Source organism: Rattus norvegicus, chromosome 1 (assembly GCF_036323735.1).
Source record: "Rattus norvegicus strain BN/NHsdMcwi chromosome 1, GRCr8, whole genome shotgun sequence".
NCBI lineage: Eukaryota > Metazoa > Chordata > Mammalia > Rodentia > Muridae > Rattus > Rattus norvegicus.
This window is the reverse complement of record NC_086019.1, coordinates 155,805,944-155,822,760: the sequence shown is the minus strand read 5'-3', so window position 1 is coordinate 155,822,760 and position 16,817 is coordinate 155,805,944. Positions and strand designations below refer to the sequence as shown.

At 40.3% G+C, this 16,817-nt stretch overlaps 1 protein-coding gene and 1 pseudogene across 36 annotated transcripts in view; one reads left to right on the top strand and one right to left on the bottom strand.

Annotated features, from left to right (window-relative positions):
• Dlg2 (discs large MAGUK scaffold protein 2) overlaps positions 1-16,817 on the bottom strand; it is a 2,051,694-nt gene that overhangs the window by 93,478 nt on the left and 1,941,399 nt on the right. The window lies entirely within an intron of this gene.
• LOC108349289 (60S ribosomal protein L7a pseudogene) lies at positions 9,342-11,032 on the top strand (annotated as a pseudogene).

The following is a 16,817-nucleotide window of genomic DNA, read 5'->3' as shown; positions in this document are numbered from 1 at the left end:
GTCGAGTTCGAGGTACAGGAATCCGAAGGACGGAAGCGTGTGGTCCTCTCAGTGGGAGAGTGCACAGCCACTCAACAGAGATCAATTCAGGAAGTGTGTGTGTGCTCTGAGAAGGGTCCTTTCTGTTGAGAGGCGATTGTGCTGAGGAAAAGAGGTAGTTTCTTGGAAGAAGAGACGTCTTATTAGAAATCTGTCACATTCTTAGGGACTAAGAGATAGGTTTGGGGAGGAAGCCACAGCACATCATCTGGTGTGCATGTACAAGGACTGACAGAAACTTGACAGATGATTGGTTCTACCGAAGAGGTGAATGAATGAGAGAGCTCTACTTAGAGTTTTCCCATGTTAGTCACGACTCAGAGTGATTAAGTCTCAAGTGGAAAGCTACCAGGAAGTTGGGCCATCAGCTCGGACAGAAGTGAGAAAATTGGACAGGAAAACATAAGAGGAACTGGACTCTGCTAACTGTTCCTAGCAAAGTCTACATCCAGTGGCACACAAGCTGGAGTAGTGCTAGAGATGTCTAGATGAATAGGCAGAGGTGAGAAGCATTCAGACTGCCAGACTGACCCCTGGCTGGGGGCCTTAGGACTAGAAAGGTTCACAACTGTAATCATCAGTTCCCAAAGTGAAGCCAGGATTTCTATTCTCTGCTTTGCAGTCTGCTATCACACAGTGATCAGAACAACTGTCTGCAAACAGCCACGGAGCTGGCCTCTGTCCATTACACATTCTCCATGTACTTTGTATTCTGACCCGGGCCCCAGAAGTTAGTAAGGACTGTGGCCTTATCTTACATAATGTGCTGAAGTTAAAGGCAGAAGGTAGCAGTGCACTTCCACTCACTTTATAAAGCTAGTTGGTGAGATACTACTGCAAGCAGATCAAGTATATTTAGCGTTTGATAGATAGCACGGTAGAAGCTTTTAGGATCTGTAGAGAAAACTAAGGCTTGTCCTTAGACATTCCAAGTTACTTTTAATTTTGTTCAAAGGTTATTTTGTAAATGTTGCAAAGAAATATTCAGTGTCTCCAGTCTGCATTCTCAGATCCACGTAGCCACATGCTTCCTGTCTTGAAGCAAAGATTAAAAACATGGAGAAATGCAGGTGTCTAGCCATTGAGTTTTACATATACAATAATAAGCTATAGAATTAATAGGTACGGTAAAGTCCAGATTTTCACTAAATTTTCCAAAAAGGAAGCTGCATTTTGAAGAACGGCCATTTATAGGGCTGGGTACGGTGGTACATGTCTTTAATAGCAGCATTTGGGAGGCAGAAGCAATTGGATCTCAACTTCTAGCCTGGTGTCCATAAATGAGTTCCAGGTCAGCCAAGGCTACACACTGAGAATCTGTCTGAAAAATAAATAAGTAAAATTTTTAAACATGCACTTACTGACTGGTAATTTGAGGGCAGGGAGAATTTTCTTTTGCAGACTTGTGAACATCTGAAGGGAAAAGCCCTGTTGTTAAGTTAATCAAGACGGCCAGTTCAGCAAGGAGGAGTTCTTGCCTACAGGCTGAGATCAATTCCAGCAAGCAGGGATATTCACAAGGGGCCCTTTTCAATTTCATTTAATCAGTTAGAGAAGATGGAGTAACCAACTCTGAGTGGGTAAGGATATCTACAAGATCGCCAGACAAATATGTATCTGAGAAGTAATTTACTTAATAATCCACAGAGATACACGTTATGACCACTCTAAATCATGTCTCACTGTGGTCTTTTGCTTGAACAAAATCTCCCACCGGGAGCGATTACATGCATCTTTGAGTCTATCTTTCAATACTTGATACATTTAATAAGTCTGGTGGGTTTAAATGGTTTCAATCATGTTTTTCTTCCTTTTAATATTTTTTATAAGTGAAAATACGTTAAGGCTTTTTTTTCCTTTTTCGGGTAGCTGTGTCCCGGTGTATTCACTGTTAATATGGGATCAGGAAGTAGAGCAACTGAGGAAGGAACGCAGTCTGAAACGTAGTGTTGGTTACCACTAGAATAGGCATTTCACAGAGGTCAGCACTGAATAGTAAAAGCACTGTGGATTTGGTATTATTTTCTTCACTTTACAAAATAGGAAAAGATAGCCACATTATGACATTTGAGCATAGGCACATACTAGGTAAGTTGCAGAACTGAACCCGAATCCTGCTCTGCTTTTCTCTTGTGCCTTTCTCAATGTAACTCCGCCTCTGAGAAGTGTCTTTTCTCCAGAAGAGAACCATCACATCCTTAGCCTTATGCAGTGGTTGATTAATCCTAAGACTTCTATTTTCAAATCAATATCCCATCGTTCAGCATACACAAATTAACCACCTTCTAAGTGCAAAAGACCAGTGCTGATGGGAGTGATACAACCTGGACGGCTGTGGCCATTAGTACAGGTTAGTCTAGTGTGGAGGATACCATACAAAGCACAGGACAAGGACACACTGGGAAGTGTGCATAAGGCTGGGATGAGCCACAGGCTGGGGAAATCAAGTGGCAGAGGAACACTAACTCCAACTGTGAAGGGGCAGAGAGGTGGCCTTCGGGGAAAGTCTTGAGGAATGCATCCAACTTGGTTAGAGAAATTAAGTAAACTAAGAGCAGCAGAGGCCAGGCACATAGAAGGCAAAGGTACTTAGCTGTAAGAGAATGCTGTGGGATTAGGGATTGATGCATTGTCTGTGACCTCTAGGGCTTGGTGGATTTAGGCAGGATGAGTGTGGCTGTCAAAGCCGACGGAAGTCAGCATATGCAGCAGCCAAAAACATTGTACACTAAACGGGCATTACTTGCCCAACTTCACTGCTCCTGTGTGTGTCAGGGCAGAATTGATATTTCTTTACATATGGGGTTTGTTAAACACCCTCTGATTTGGCGTTACTAGAGAACTCAAAGAGGTGGCTAGAAATTAAAATCTGTCTAAACAGCATGTTGGGCCTAGAGACAGACTTACATTATTAGTCCAGTGGTGAAGCCATGATTTGCCTTCTATCGTTCTATTTTAAAGGAACCTCAAGGGTTTAGCATTGCTATGGTTACCATCCCATGTGTCTTTTATAGATTTCCCTTCTCTATTTTTAAAAATCAAGGTATATTCTGAGGACTGTACTTTGACACCTAAAATGCAACTGGTTGTGGTAAATGGTAAAGGGAAGAGGCCCCATTCTACCACCAGCGTCTTGACTCTTAGTGAAACCCGGATGACTGACACTCCAGCATTGTTGTTCGATGCAGAGGATAACAGAACCTGCCCTAGGAAAGGCAGATCAATGCGCTTAGGGAGGTCTAGAGCTTCCTGATGGATCTGTTGCACTGGCCCACTAGCTATGAGCAGCTCGCCACAACGTATGACAAGAGAAAGAAACTTCATGTTTAAGTCACTGCTACTTTAGCCTTTTCTTACATAACTTAACATACCCACTTTAGGAATAGGATAAGATCTGAAGAAATTGCCCAAAGTACAGTAAACATAAAGCGGGAGACTACACTTTATCAGAGGATTTAAGGGCTTAAACAAAAGTCTCATTATTAAAGAGGAAATTAAACTACAGTGGAATTACTTGCCATGATCACAGAGAAATAATGGTTTTGATAGCATCCCCATTTCGAGTCTGATCACCGACTCCTTCAGGGATACGAAATGCAGGGCTTTCTGCCTTTGAATAATTGTGCTCTCCACAAGTCATTTACAAATTTGCTCTTAAAAACAACCACCACCTTCTCCTTAGGTTTTAATAACAAGTTGTTATTGAAAGATTTCTGCTCTTTTTTGGTGTTGCTATCTTGCCCTAAATTTGATTTGTTAAAAAGAAAAAAAATGCAACAAGTTATCTCCCTTAAGGCTGTGCTTGAAGGCCACTGTCAATCATAATGCAATGTCTTTCTGACACCTTTAGTTCAGAAACTTCAGGACAGGTGGAATATGGCAAGAAGACGAGCCCACAGAGGTGGGCTGGGAATCAGAGTAATCATCTAAACAATAATGACCACCTCACGGGGTTCATGCTGTGTCAGGTCCACCAGCCCATATCATTTCTGTTCTTTTAGGAAACTAAGGCTTAGAATGGTGAAGTGATTTCCTCTATCCTGGTCATGTAACCTGAGGCTTTAGCTGATGGCCACATCTGAGATGTCAATCTGTGGCTCTTATGTAATAATTTCTCAGCATATGAAGCCAACAAAGAGAACAGAGGGGGTGAAACTCCAGAATTTTCTCTTCTTTTTCAGTCAGCAGGGACAGAGGGGACTGGAGTGGGAAGAGGGTGAGGATAGTAGGTGTGTCACACAAGCCAAGAGGAAGCACTGTCCACAGTGGGGGTTGGCTTAACCAAATGCTGGGTTAAAAGGATCTCTGGTACCTTGGAATGCTGCGAAGGGAGTCAGACAAATTGAGTGAAAACTTAATGCTTCAAGGGAGCAGGGACACCAGTTTAAACAGGCTAACTCCCTAGGAACAGTCTTTCAAATATCCCCACCTCACCCCCACTTTCCCTTGAGAGACCTGAACTAGTTAAGGTCACAGCTTTTGGTTAGGGCACTTTGGACATGGTAGCTGCTTAATCCTTACTTGTTCCTACCTTTGCAATCACCCGTAATTGTTACGAATGTGGACCTGGATACCAGTGCCTAGCATTTTCATCTGCAGCCCCTATAAAACACACATCAATTTTCAAAGGTCTACTGGGAAATATGAGAAGCAAATCTGAGATCTGAAGTTTATGAACCCACGTGACAGGGATAAAAATTCACATTTCATTGAAACACATACGATAGATTGAACAAAATAACGCTAAGGCCACGTGAACTGCAAATGTGCTCCTCGTTGTGAAAGGGTCTCATCCCTGACACTGCCATCAAGGCCCTTTTGTATTTTGAGAATTCTCCTAAAAAGATGCTTTCACAAAAAAAAAAAGAGTTTAAATCAATTTTCTTACCCATTTTCTTCTTAGAAGCTTCTAGAGGCAAGTAACAATCAGGAATGACGGAGAACCTTTGCTTAGGTCAAGTGACATGTCCTTACATAGTTATGTGTTGTCCATTCACACCACCCTCATGTTATTTATCAGATTATCTTGTTTAAATCAAATAATTTTGCCAGTAAATATTTTTAAATCAAATTAACATGTAAGGAGCCCAACAATAATATTTAAGAGCATTAGAATTCTAAAAGCAGAAATCCATCTCCTCTACTTGCAATTGCCCAAATCTTTTCTCTATGCCAGTGGCTTTCAACCTTCTTAATGCTGTGACCCTTTGATATAGTTTCTCATGTTCTGGTGACCCCCCCCAAAAACATAGAATTATTTTGTTGCTACTTCATAACTGTAGTTTTGCTACTATTATCAATTGTAAAATAAATATCTGATATACTGGATATGCTAAGGTTAACCCCAAAATGGGTCATGACCAACAGGTTGAGAACTGTTGTTCTAGAACATTCTTTCTTACTCTGAACCAATGCCTTAATTTTAGATACAGACTGTAAACTCACTTGCCTCCTGCATGTTAACTATCCAAATACTTACATAACACCAAGGACTAATAATTGATGCTTTCAATATCAAAAGATTCCCACTCTCTCCATGGAATTCCATGGCATCACAAAGGTTTGCCAGTTCTTCAAAACTCTCTGTCTGATTAAAGGTTTTGTGGGTCATCTATTTCTTAAACAGATGCCTAGGATTTGAATGCTCCTTTACTCCTATTTTTCAATTGAGTAATGTGCTAGTTTATTCTAATCAATAAGTCATTTTCACCTCTGCTTTTAAGGGAAAAAGGTACAATATTAGAATCAATTTATAATTATAAGTAATTGTTGTTTTTCTTATAGCAGTGATTGCAAAAGGCAATTCCAAAGTAATGACTATGTCTTATAATAGGTATTTTTAAAAACTCAATTAAAAAGGATTTAAATCAATTTTAGATTCAGGTCTTAGGCATCTGTGTCATCAGCTAAGCAAGAGATGTGGCTACAATATCCCTTACACTGAGCTCATCAACCTCTAAGAGGTCTAATAATTTAGCTGGTATGAATATGACTCAGAGACAGTACAGAAGTCCTTTCATTCTCATATCAAAGTGTATTTGATACTGAAACTAGCCTAGTGAATGGCAAACCTTCCTTCCTCTTTTATAGAACATACACTTTCTCAAACCCCTCAGATACACACACATAATTAAAGTCTCTATTCCTTGAAAATATCAGCTTCTGAATACCAAGGGAAAAAAATCTAATAAATGTGACATGCCGAAGATAACATTTTATTGAGAATAGTAGGTAATTTTCAGTGAATAGAAATTTTATTATTAATTCCAACCTCATCTTTTGTTAAAGAACAGGAACCCTTTATTTGTACTAGGAAGATAGTACCCTGTCATGATGCACATTAGGTGCATTTGAGTGGACAATGGATGGAGGCTTGCTCCTCGATATAAGATAATTAAATAGGGTGGTCCTGGAGAATCATAGTTAACTAGATACAGCATTTAGAAGCACAGAGCAAAGTGGAAATAGTATAAGCTCTAATATAGTTAGATTTGGACTGAATTGTATCTTTATTCTTTATTTGGTTTGTGAACCTGTGAGTCTCAAGTTTTCTACATTTAAAATAATACTAAAACATATTCATGAGGTCATTGTGTATTTATACACACACGTGGATGCACACGCATGTACGTACACACACAAACACACACACACACACACACACACACACACACTAAAGCTGATGTATATAACAAACTTGCTAGATGTCTCAATTTCAAACTTCAGACTTTACAACTCATCTAGGCAAGCCCACCCATCACCACATGGTTTTGTAGGCAGTTAGGAAATTAAGGACAGAGTAATAGGGAAAGTACTTGAAGCAAGTGAAGCTCATACAGAAGTCTTTCATAGACACAGCTTGTTGTGGTTTGAATGAGAAATGTTTCCCATAGGCTCAAGTAGTGGAATAATTTATCTCCAGATGCTGTGCATTTGCACGATAAAATACCAGAGAGAAGAGAGATGCATAGAAAGAAATTTCTGGAATTATTACTCTTCAATATTCAGCAGAGTACTAATTGAGGGGTGTGTGTTTGTGTGTGTCTGAGAACTACCAGAAGACAATGAAAAGAACCAGTTTAAAGGAGTGGCATTGCCACAGTTAGAAGCAACGCTAGTTCTCAGTAGCTGTACAACAGCAGCAGCGACAATGACATCATCATCAACAACAACAACCTCCTCACACTTTATAGGCACCAAATAGCACAGTCACAAAGCTCTTGCCTCAGCAGTGAAACATAATTACCCACAGACTAAATGCTGCTCTGGTCCAAAAAACAAACAACAACAATTAAAAAAAAAACCTCTTAAAAGTAAGACTTGAAAAGATCAGACATTTTCCAAATGTCTAGAATACAGTTCAATATGTATGTGAACATAGAGTATCTATTGCCCCTCATCCAAAAAAAAAATTCCCAAATTCACAGTGACTGGCATTAAATCAGAGATTACCAGGCATGCTCAGAAGTATAAAACCAGAACCAATAAGAAGGAGAAAAAGTTAGCCAATCAAAAACTAATCTGAAAAAGGCATGAGTGTGAAAATTATCAGAAAAGAGGATTAAGACACTTCTGCAAATGATTTTTAGATGGTTAATATGTTAAAAATAACATAAAATTAATTTAAAAAGAAACTAATTGAACTTTTAATGACAAAAACTATACCAGCTATAAAGATATGTGGAATTAATGGTGAATTGGATATTTCAGAGAACATTTTAGTGAACACAGAGAAATATGCAAAAGAATAGTGAAAATCACTTGTAAAACGATCGTTTGTAAAATATAGCCATGGCAATATTAAGATGGCTACCAAGTGGTTTAACAATCTCCTATACTTGAAATAAATCTAAAATACATGCCACCACAAATAAAGGGGGAAATGACAGAAATACCAGTGGTCTGTAAGACATTTTAGATAGCTGAAAATTATATATATACATATATATATAATCAAATAATAAAAGAGGAGGTCAGAGAGAAGGTGGAAAAAGTATTTGAAGCAATTGCTAATAATTTTCCAAGTTTTATTGAAAACATGAAGTTTTAGATTTAAAAGTCTCAATACCACAAATTACAAGAATATATCTCTGTACATAAATGTAAATGCCTGTATACACACATAGCAATGGGGGATGACATTACTCAAGCTGGAAGGACAGGAACTACTTTGCAAGGCTCTAACTCTACACACGACATCATAGTACTTGGTTATGCTAGACTGGATATGTTAAGCATGTACACTAGCTCCAGTGTAACTGAGTAGCGACTACTACGATGGCAACAATGAACACAATTGCAGGGAGTAAGTTAACAAAGGAGGAGAGCTGCAGTCACAACAATTATCCAAGAAGTGACCCCAGTCACAAAGAGGGACAAAAACAATAGCAAGATATTTCAACTTAAACATAACTGCCCTGTCATATTTAATATAATGACATTAATTACAAGGCAGAGCTTTCAGAGTGGATGATGAAGATCAAATTGTATGAAAGTATGAGAAATATGCATTAAACATTGATGCAACTGAGTAAACATGAAAAGGATGCAGAAAGATACACCATGTTACCAGTAGTCAAAAGGAAACTGCAATGGCTATGTTTGATAACATGGAGGGAAAGAAGCATATTTTAGAGCACAGACTATTGCCCACTTCAAAGAAGATCATGTGATAATAGTAAAAATGAAATTTCAACAAGGGGATGTAACAGTTCTAAATTTTTCAATATGTAAAACCCCAAAATTATGGATGAAAAAAAAAACCTTATAACTACGACTCAGTAACCTGACTGCATCTGGAGAGTGACTAGCTACCTCCAGAATAGGGTCACCCAAGTGCAAGGAAAAAGTTTGTCGATAAAACTTATACGAGGTAATAGGCTCGTGAGTGTGCTCAGAGTGATGATATATGTGCCTGGAATGGCATGGAACCTACTGGTTTGTACAATGAATACACATGCATGAAAAACTATCACAAAGTAAATCAAAGTTCACAGAGAAAGTTATGAAACCGGGTGTCATGTCATGCAAAGAAAATTCTCTGACCACACATGCATTTGGCAATAGAGCTGAGAACTGGCCAAGGCCTGTCTGGAGCCCAAATCTCTGCTTTCCTCTCTACAACCTTCCAGATCAGATTGTTCTCTAGTTGGTGTGTCTCCTGACATCTCCTACTTCACCCGTAACACATCTGACACGATAGGCGAGCAGCTTCCATTGTTGCCTTTCACAAAGCTTCAAGAACCAGAAGTTTTTTATGAGAGTGAACTGAAGCAATGTGCTGGGTAAACAGAAGTCTTAATGGAAGACAGCAGTCTAGACTGGGGATAGGACAGTAGTCAGTATCTTGAAGATTACAGATTTTTCTTCTTCTACACATTAATTCCAAGCCTGGAAAGGACTGCAGAAGCAGGCACAGCTGGATTTCTGCTCTACTTTCTCGTTTGCAGCTGCACTGTTGGATTTTTATGAAGGAGCCTCCTAACATGATCCACGCTTTAAGTATGCCCTCATGGCAACTTTGTTTCTGGAAACCGACATAGTGGATGACAGTAGGAGTATGTCACAGCCTCATGACTGTATCCAGATTGTCATTAAAACCAGGAAGGCTGTAATGCCAATCATGTGCAGGATGTTTTTCTCAGATGTTACATGGGGCACGCATCTGAATAAGCATAGATAAAGATTTTAAAAAGTCATTTGAGCTCTCTCCTCCAACCGAGCAAGATGCCCAAAGGAAAGAAGGCCAAGGGGAAGAAGGTGGCTCTGGTCCCTGCCGTGGTCAAGAAACAGGAGGCCAAAAAGGTGGTCAATCCTTTGTTTGAGAAAAGGCCTAAGAACTTTGGCATTGGACAGGACATCTAGCCCAAAAGAGATCTCACATGCTTTGTCAAATGGCCTCGCTACATCAGGCTGCAGCGGCAAAGAGCCATCCTCTATAAGTGGCTCAAAGTACCTCCTGCCATCAACCAGTTCACCCAGGCTCTGAACAGGCAGACAGCGACTCAGCTGCTTAAGCTTGCCCACAAGTACAGGCCAGAGACAAAGCAGGAGAAGAAGCAAAGGCTGCTGGCCTGTGCTGAGAAGAAAGCTGCTGGCAAAGGGGACGTCCCAACTGAGAGACTGCCTGTCCTCTGAGTCTGCCGAGCAGGGGTCAATACAGTCACCACCTTGGTGGAGAACAAGAAGGCTCAGCTGGTGGTGATTGCCCATGATGTAGACCCCATTGAGCTGGTGGTTTTCCTGCCTGCCCTTTGTCGAAAGATGGGGGTGCCCTACTGCATCATCAAGGGAAAGGCCAGGGTGGGGCACCTGGTCCATAGGAAGACGTGCACCACTGTTGCCTTCACACAGGTTAACTCGGAAGACAAGGGTGCTCTGGCTAAGCTGGTGGAAGCTATTAGGACCAATTATAATGACAGATATGACGAGATCCACCGCCACTGGGGAGGCAATATCTTGAGTCCTAAATCTGTGGCTCGCATTGCCAAGCTGGAAAAGGCAAAGGCTAAAGAACTCACCACTAAACTGGGTTAAATGTACACTTAAGTTTTCTGTACATAAATATAATTACAAAGTTAAAAAAGTCATTTGATAAGTAACAGCAAAATGATTTTTAAAGACAATAAATATGCAAATGATGCTGAATAAGAATTTTCTTAGGATTTGTTAGTGGTTTGAAGAGTACCATTTATGCAAGTTTCAGTTGCCCTGTCGCATTTTCGATCTTGTATGTGTGGGGGGCATATACATGTATGTTCATCTGTCTTTGCCCTCGTATGAGGTGTCTTTTTCTATCACTATCTTGTTCCCTTGACCAGGTCTCCTACTAAAGCAGGAGTTTACTGCGTGGCTAAATTGACCGGCCAGCAGGCACAATCTATAGCTGACTTCTTACATAGGCTTTGAGTATCTGAACACAGGTTTTGATGCTTGCTCAAGAGTCTTACTTAAAAGTCATTTCCCCAGTGCATTTATTGATTTTATTTGTGTGTGTGTGTGTGTGTGTGTGTGTGTGTGTATGTTTGTGTAGGTGTTTGTGTGTTTATGTGTGTACTAATGTGCGTGAGTATCCTCATGCTGCATGTGCCTGAGTATGTGGATGTGTGCTTATATGCCCACATAGAAGTAAGTGCAGGAAAGCAGTCATCTTTCCTTCCCCTGTCAAGTTTTGACAATTGTCAGAGACAGGGTATCTCGCTAAACTCGATGTTTACAGTTTCAGCCAGTTTGGCTGGCCAAAAGGCTCTAGGGATCTGTGGTCTCTACCACCACAAGGTTGGAATTACAGGTATATGTAGCCACGCCCAGCTTGTGTGTGTGTGTGTGTGTGTGTGTGTGTGTGTGTGTGTGTGTGTGTGTTGTGGCATTGGGGATAGTCAAACTAAGACTCAGACTTCAGAGCAAGCAACCTTACCCACCAAGCCATCTCCCTAGACCAATCAATCTTCTTTGATGAGTTGTTACTAAAAGAACTATTTGCAACATCATTGTGCAGTGTCAGTAGAACTGGTATCTTTTCATTTCCCCCTTACTTTGTTTCCTGCCTTATTAACACATATGGCCATGGTTAAAATGTAAAAGGAAAGGAAGTGACTATATAAATATAATTTGTGATCTTTAAAACAAGCAACAAATGCCACAGCTAACAAGAAAACAGCTTGCTTCAGGCAGAAGGATAAGTCCAGATCAATAATTAATTAAGCAAAGATGTATGGAGTATTACTAGACCCAAAGGCTAACAAACAGGTCTGGATCTTGCCTAAATAAACAGAAGGCATAGTTCAACTGTCCTGTTATGAAGACAGACACACCATCATTTCTGTCCTTTTCTAGAAAGCCATGTTGGAAAGCAAGAAAATAAAAAGGCTGTCACAAACAAACAAACAAACAAACAGTCCTCACTTTATTAGTGGTACCACATTGGGAGACATATTTGCCTGCTCGGCATTACTACCCAGTCCCATCTCTAACTGTCCACATTAAGACTCCTCCTGGAATTGTACGGTTCTTACAAGCATCTAACCCAGGCCAATGCAATCAAAGACCCTTTCTTCTTCCTCTTTCTTTTCTTGCTCTTTTGCCCCTTTCTCTCTTCTGCCTATTTGATTCTGTGATTACTCTTTCCCACCCACACAAAGTGAGCAGTAGGCAACCTTTGCCCTGTGAAAAATGGTGAATAGGTAGAGTTTGGAAGCTTTGAGGTAAGTTTCCTAACATACGAACAAACCTGTTTATACTTAAAACTCCCTTTCCCCATATGAAGTTGAGTTAGGAGAATGCCAAGCCTTTAAGTTGTTCCTGGGTCAGTTTGCGAGTCTGACACCCAGCGCTAATCTTGAACCCTTGCTCAATGAGTTGTATACTCCTCCTAGTATGCATATGTGCTGAGCATTTCTTAAATTATCTGTAAGCAAATGGTCATGTCCAGTGTCCTGTGACAGTCCAGCTGAGAACTACGGTCTTTAAGAGTAGAGTCCTTCACCAGTCAGAAAGACTTGGGTTAGAGGGATGGAATAAACTCACTCTGCCAATCAAAGCCCTGTGTAAAGCAAGGTGTTTTCCTTTGGTGAAGAAATCATCTCCAATGAATGCCAAGGAAAAACATTATTTTAGCTGAAAATACATCAGAGCTCCTGTCAATTTAAATGAAGGTGTTCATTCATCATACAATGTTGACTTGCTTTGACGTGGGAAGAAATAAGTTATGATCTTAGAGGGACCATTCATGTTTATTCACAGTGGGTCTTGTCCCTAATTTAAATGGAAACGAAAAACGTATTTTGAACCAATACAGAGTTGAACCTGAGATGGGCCTCATTGTACACAGGAGGATGCCACTAATCAGAATGAAAGGAATCAACACAACAGCTATTTTTCTTTGTGAATCAACCTCCTTTACTGGTCCTAGTATTAAATCTAAGAGAAACAAGAGATGATGATGAATGCCTCTAATCCCATCATCGTGAAGCAGAAGCAAGATGATGTTGAGTGTGAGGCTGATCCTACCCTGTACCGTACAGAAAGTTCCAGATCATCCTGAACAAAACCCAACCTAACCCGACCAAATCGAATCTAGCCAAACCTAAACCACATGACGTCTCAGTGAACCATGGATCAAATCAGGTCCAAGGGTATTGTTTGCTTAGCTCCCATATTTGGTTCTGCTTTTCTTTTTGATGTTTTTAAAACTTGGAACTAGCTTTAGACCTTTTATCCTAGCATCTAAATTATAGCTTTGTGTGACAAACTGGTAATTGTGCCTCAGTTCTAAGATGGCATAAGTTTTGAAAATCAGACACCATCTTTTGTGATCCAACAAATAGGGATCAGATAGTAAGAAAATATATTTTCAGTTCAAATCTGCATACCTATAAGAAGAACTGCTTATCTCTGAAGTGTGGTACTTGATGTTGGTGGATGGGATAATGGTCTAAGATATTGTGGCTGCCCTCACAAAGAAAGAGTAATGCCCCTGGCCACCAGGAGAATTCTAAGTAGGTTTGTGGCCTTCACACCTCACCCCTGCATGGGTCATTCTCATCAAGGAGCAATATAATCACTCAATAATTATTTGCATTTATTGGATTTGCAAGTATGCTATGGGCTTTATTGTATGACAGCCTGTCTTCTTTTAGGTTTTTCAAACAAGGTATATTAAGAGTTAAGAAGAATGACATGTCTTCAAGGGGAAGGTTATGTCAGTAGTACTAAGGAAGCCTGTAGCTATGCTCAGTGTTGAGGGTTGTCCTAATACAGTATAGGCACATGGAAATAACTCAGTAGAGAAAACACTCCGGTCAGAGATTATTCCATACCATCCTCTCACTGTATTTTTCTGCTCTTGAGACAAGGTCTTAACTATGTGCGCCTCCAGCTTCCTGGAAGCTCGGATTACAGGCACATAGCATCACAACCCGCATATGCTGACAGTTCTGCTAACGTTTTTTAATCAATTCAGCAGAAGAGTCCTTTTTTATTTCTGCTTATCAGAGGAAGAGGTAAAGGTTCAAAGAGGCAAAGTGACTCATCTGTGTGTTGCAGCCCCAGTGTGGGGGGAAGTGAGGGTACCAAATGGGGAGATCTGATTCGGAAGCTCTTGCTCTCTTCACACTAATGCAGTTTGAAGCAGGAAATAGTGCAGAAGTTAATTTGCATGATCCTTCAACTGAGAGTTTCATTTTAGGAAAGGCATAGCAATTAAATAGGGATGACATTCCATTCTGTTCAAAAGCCATTTGTTGAGTCTGTGTTTGGTGTGAGAGAAGAAATATCCTTTGAATGTTAAATATTCAAAAGGAAAAGTCAGAAATTGTCTCTTTAATGTTTAAACATGTCATCCAGAATAGATCTGTCCCAGAGGGGACCACCCTGCCTGCAGTCTCTCTGTGCTGTCCCCTCCACTCACACACATCTTGTTAAAGGTCTACATTTAGATGGGACTTTCAGGACAGCCCATTTCTAAGCGTAGCCTAGTGCAGGAAGCAGCAGCCTCAGCTGTGACTTGCGGAGTTGGTTCTGGATCTTGATCCATCCCTGATTTTCATACTCTATGGCCCAGGCCAAAAATGGCTCTTCAACCATTCTGTTTTGGTTTTGTAGTGCTGGAGATTGAATATGGTTCTTGCTTGTGGTACACAGATTCTACTGCTGAGTCACACACACAGTCCTTCCTTCAGCCATCCTGATACTCAGTTTCTTTACACATAAAACAATGGACAAAAGAGCTTGAATTTAAAGCTAGTGTATAGTGGAAAAATGCGATGGCTGCTTCCTTGAATTGAAGGCAAACTTATCTTGCTTTCTTTTCTTGTAGATGTGATAAATGCTATAACAAGAGCAACTAGAGGGGGCAGTGTTTTCTTCTGTCTCACAATTTAAGGTATAGTTCAGGAGACCAGACCAGGAATGGTGCCGTGCACAAGAGGCAGATTTCTCTACTTCAGATACATAGCCAAGGTAATCTGTATCAGGTTTGCCCATTGGCCTATATCATAGGGAATTCCAGATTCTAACAATGTCAACCATCAAGGGCTTATTTAAATTGTAAATAATAGATTTCTCTAAAATAAGAACTCCTGACTACCCTCTTGAAGCACCAGTCCAATTGATAGGTTGACTGATAATGAATGCAACTATATACTGAAAAATAATTTCAAAAGCAAAAGCCTAACTTTGTAAGATCTGACATATTTCTGTTGGTTTGTTTTCTATAATCATCCTGAGGGCCAGGAAGTGTGTTTTGAAGAAAAAAAATTAGCCTTAACTTTCTAACCAATTTCTGAAACACTTACGAAGGACAGAATCAGGTGTGCTTTGTGGAAACACAGGGCATGAAGTAGAAGGGGTCTTTGTGCCCTGTCACAGACTTACACCCTCAGTACCTCTTGTTTCAATGTCAGAAGGGCAAGCAAGGTGTTATGCCCTCACTGTAACAGTAATAGTAGGAAGAGGTGAGGAGGAGCTTTAAGCAATAGAATTAGGATTGAAACAATTTTTTAAAAGTTTTTTTTGTATATTGACGTTGGCTTACCAGTTAAGAGCATCGTCTGCTCATTCAGAAGAGTCAGATTTGATTCCCAGAATCCAGATCATGCCTCCTAATCCTCTGTAGTTTCAGTCCTAGGAGACCTGATACTCACTGCTGGCCTCTCTAGTCACCAAGCACACATATGATGCGCAAGCAAAACACCCATATGTATACAAATAAGTGAAAATTTGAAAAAAAGTAATAAAGATTAGGTCCATAGAAGATGGACTTTTTGACCTGGGCATCAAAAGCGTTAACAGTGAAGGCCCGGATATGGAGTATTAGAAGAGGCTGACAATGCCCTTAGTTCACAGTCACAGTCACACTGAGAAGCAGCTACACGGTTGAGCGATGTGTGATTTTTTCTATCTGTACATCCCAGAATGTCCTATTGATGATGTCATCCTATGATGTAGTGTAAATTATTTCTACCTAGTCATTTCCTATTTTAGTCATCAATAATCTTTGGTAACAGAGATCAGAGAGGAGAACAACAAAACTGAATTAGGCTGACATAAGACACAACACATGAGTGGCAGTTGGGTGTTTTTATAACCAAAAATAATACTCAACATGATATTCTCCATGAAGTTTTACAAATTGAAAGTGACATGGCATTCCACCAAGAAAATTTCTAAGCATTTACAACTAGTTTTTTGTTTTTTTGTTTTTTGTGGTTTTTTTTTTCTTTTTATTTTGGAGCTCTGGAGATAATTATCAAAACACACTGAAAGGAACAGAAGAGTCACTTAAGGCTCGAAGCCTCAAGGGATTATGGGAGCTCACAACAAAGACTAACTGCATGCCATGGAGATGAGGCTTTGAAACCTCAGCAAAGCCTGAGGGAAAAGGAGACAGACTGAACGAGGGTGTGTAAAGAAAGAAACCTGGGTAAGTTGAGGCCAACCATTCCAGAGAAATCAAAGGAGCTGCTGACAGGCACAAAAGGCTAGAGCGGGCATGGCGGCTGAAGTTTACCTGCATGCTTAGCAGCAGGCAGGAAAGCAGGAAGAAGCCATGCTCCAGACAGCCTTGCATGAAGGGAAGCCGTCCAGATCAGTCAGTGCCTTGGCTAGTCCAGGAATACAGTGGAACCAGCAGCTAGAAAACAACAGCCTGGGCTACCAATCTAATTAAATGCAATTTACAGTCAATGCTTCCCTTACCAAGTTAGGGGATGCTTTTCCCACATCTTGTTAAGAACTGGCTTGTAAAAGGAACACGTCCATCCTATCCTTCTAGTACAGCC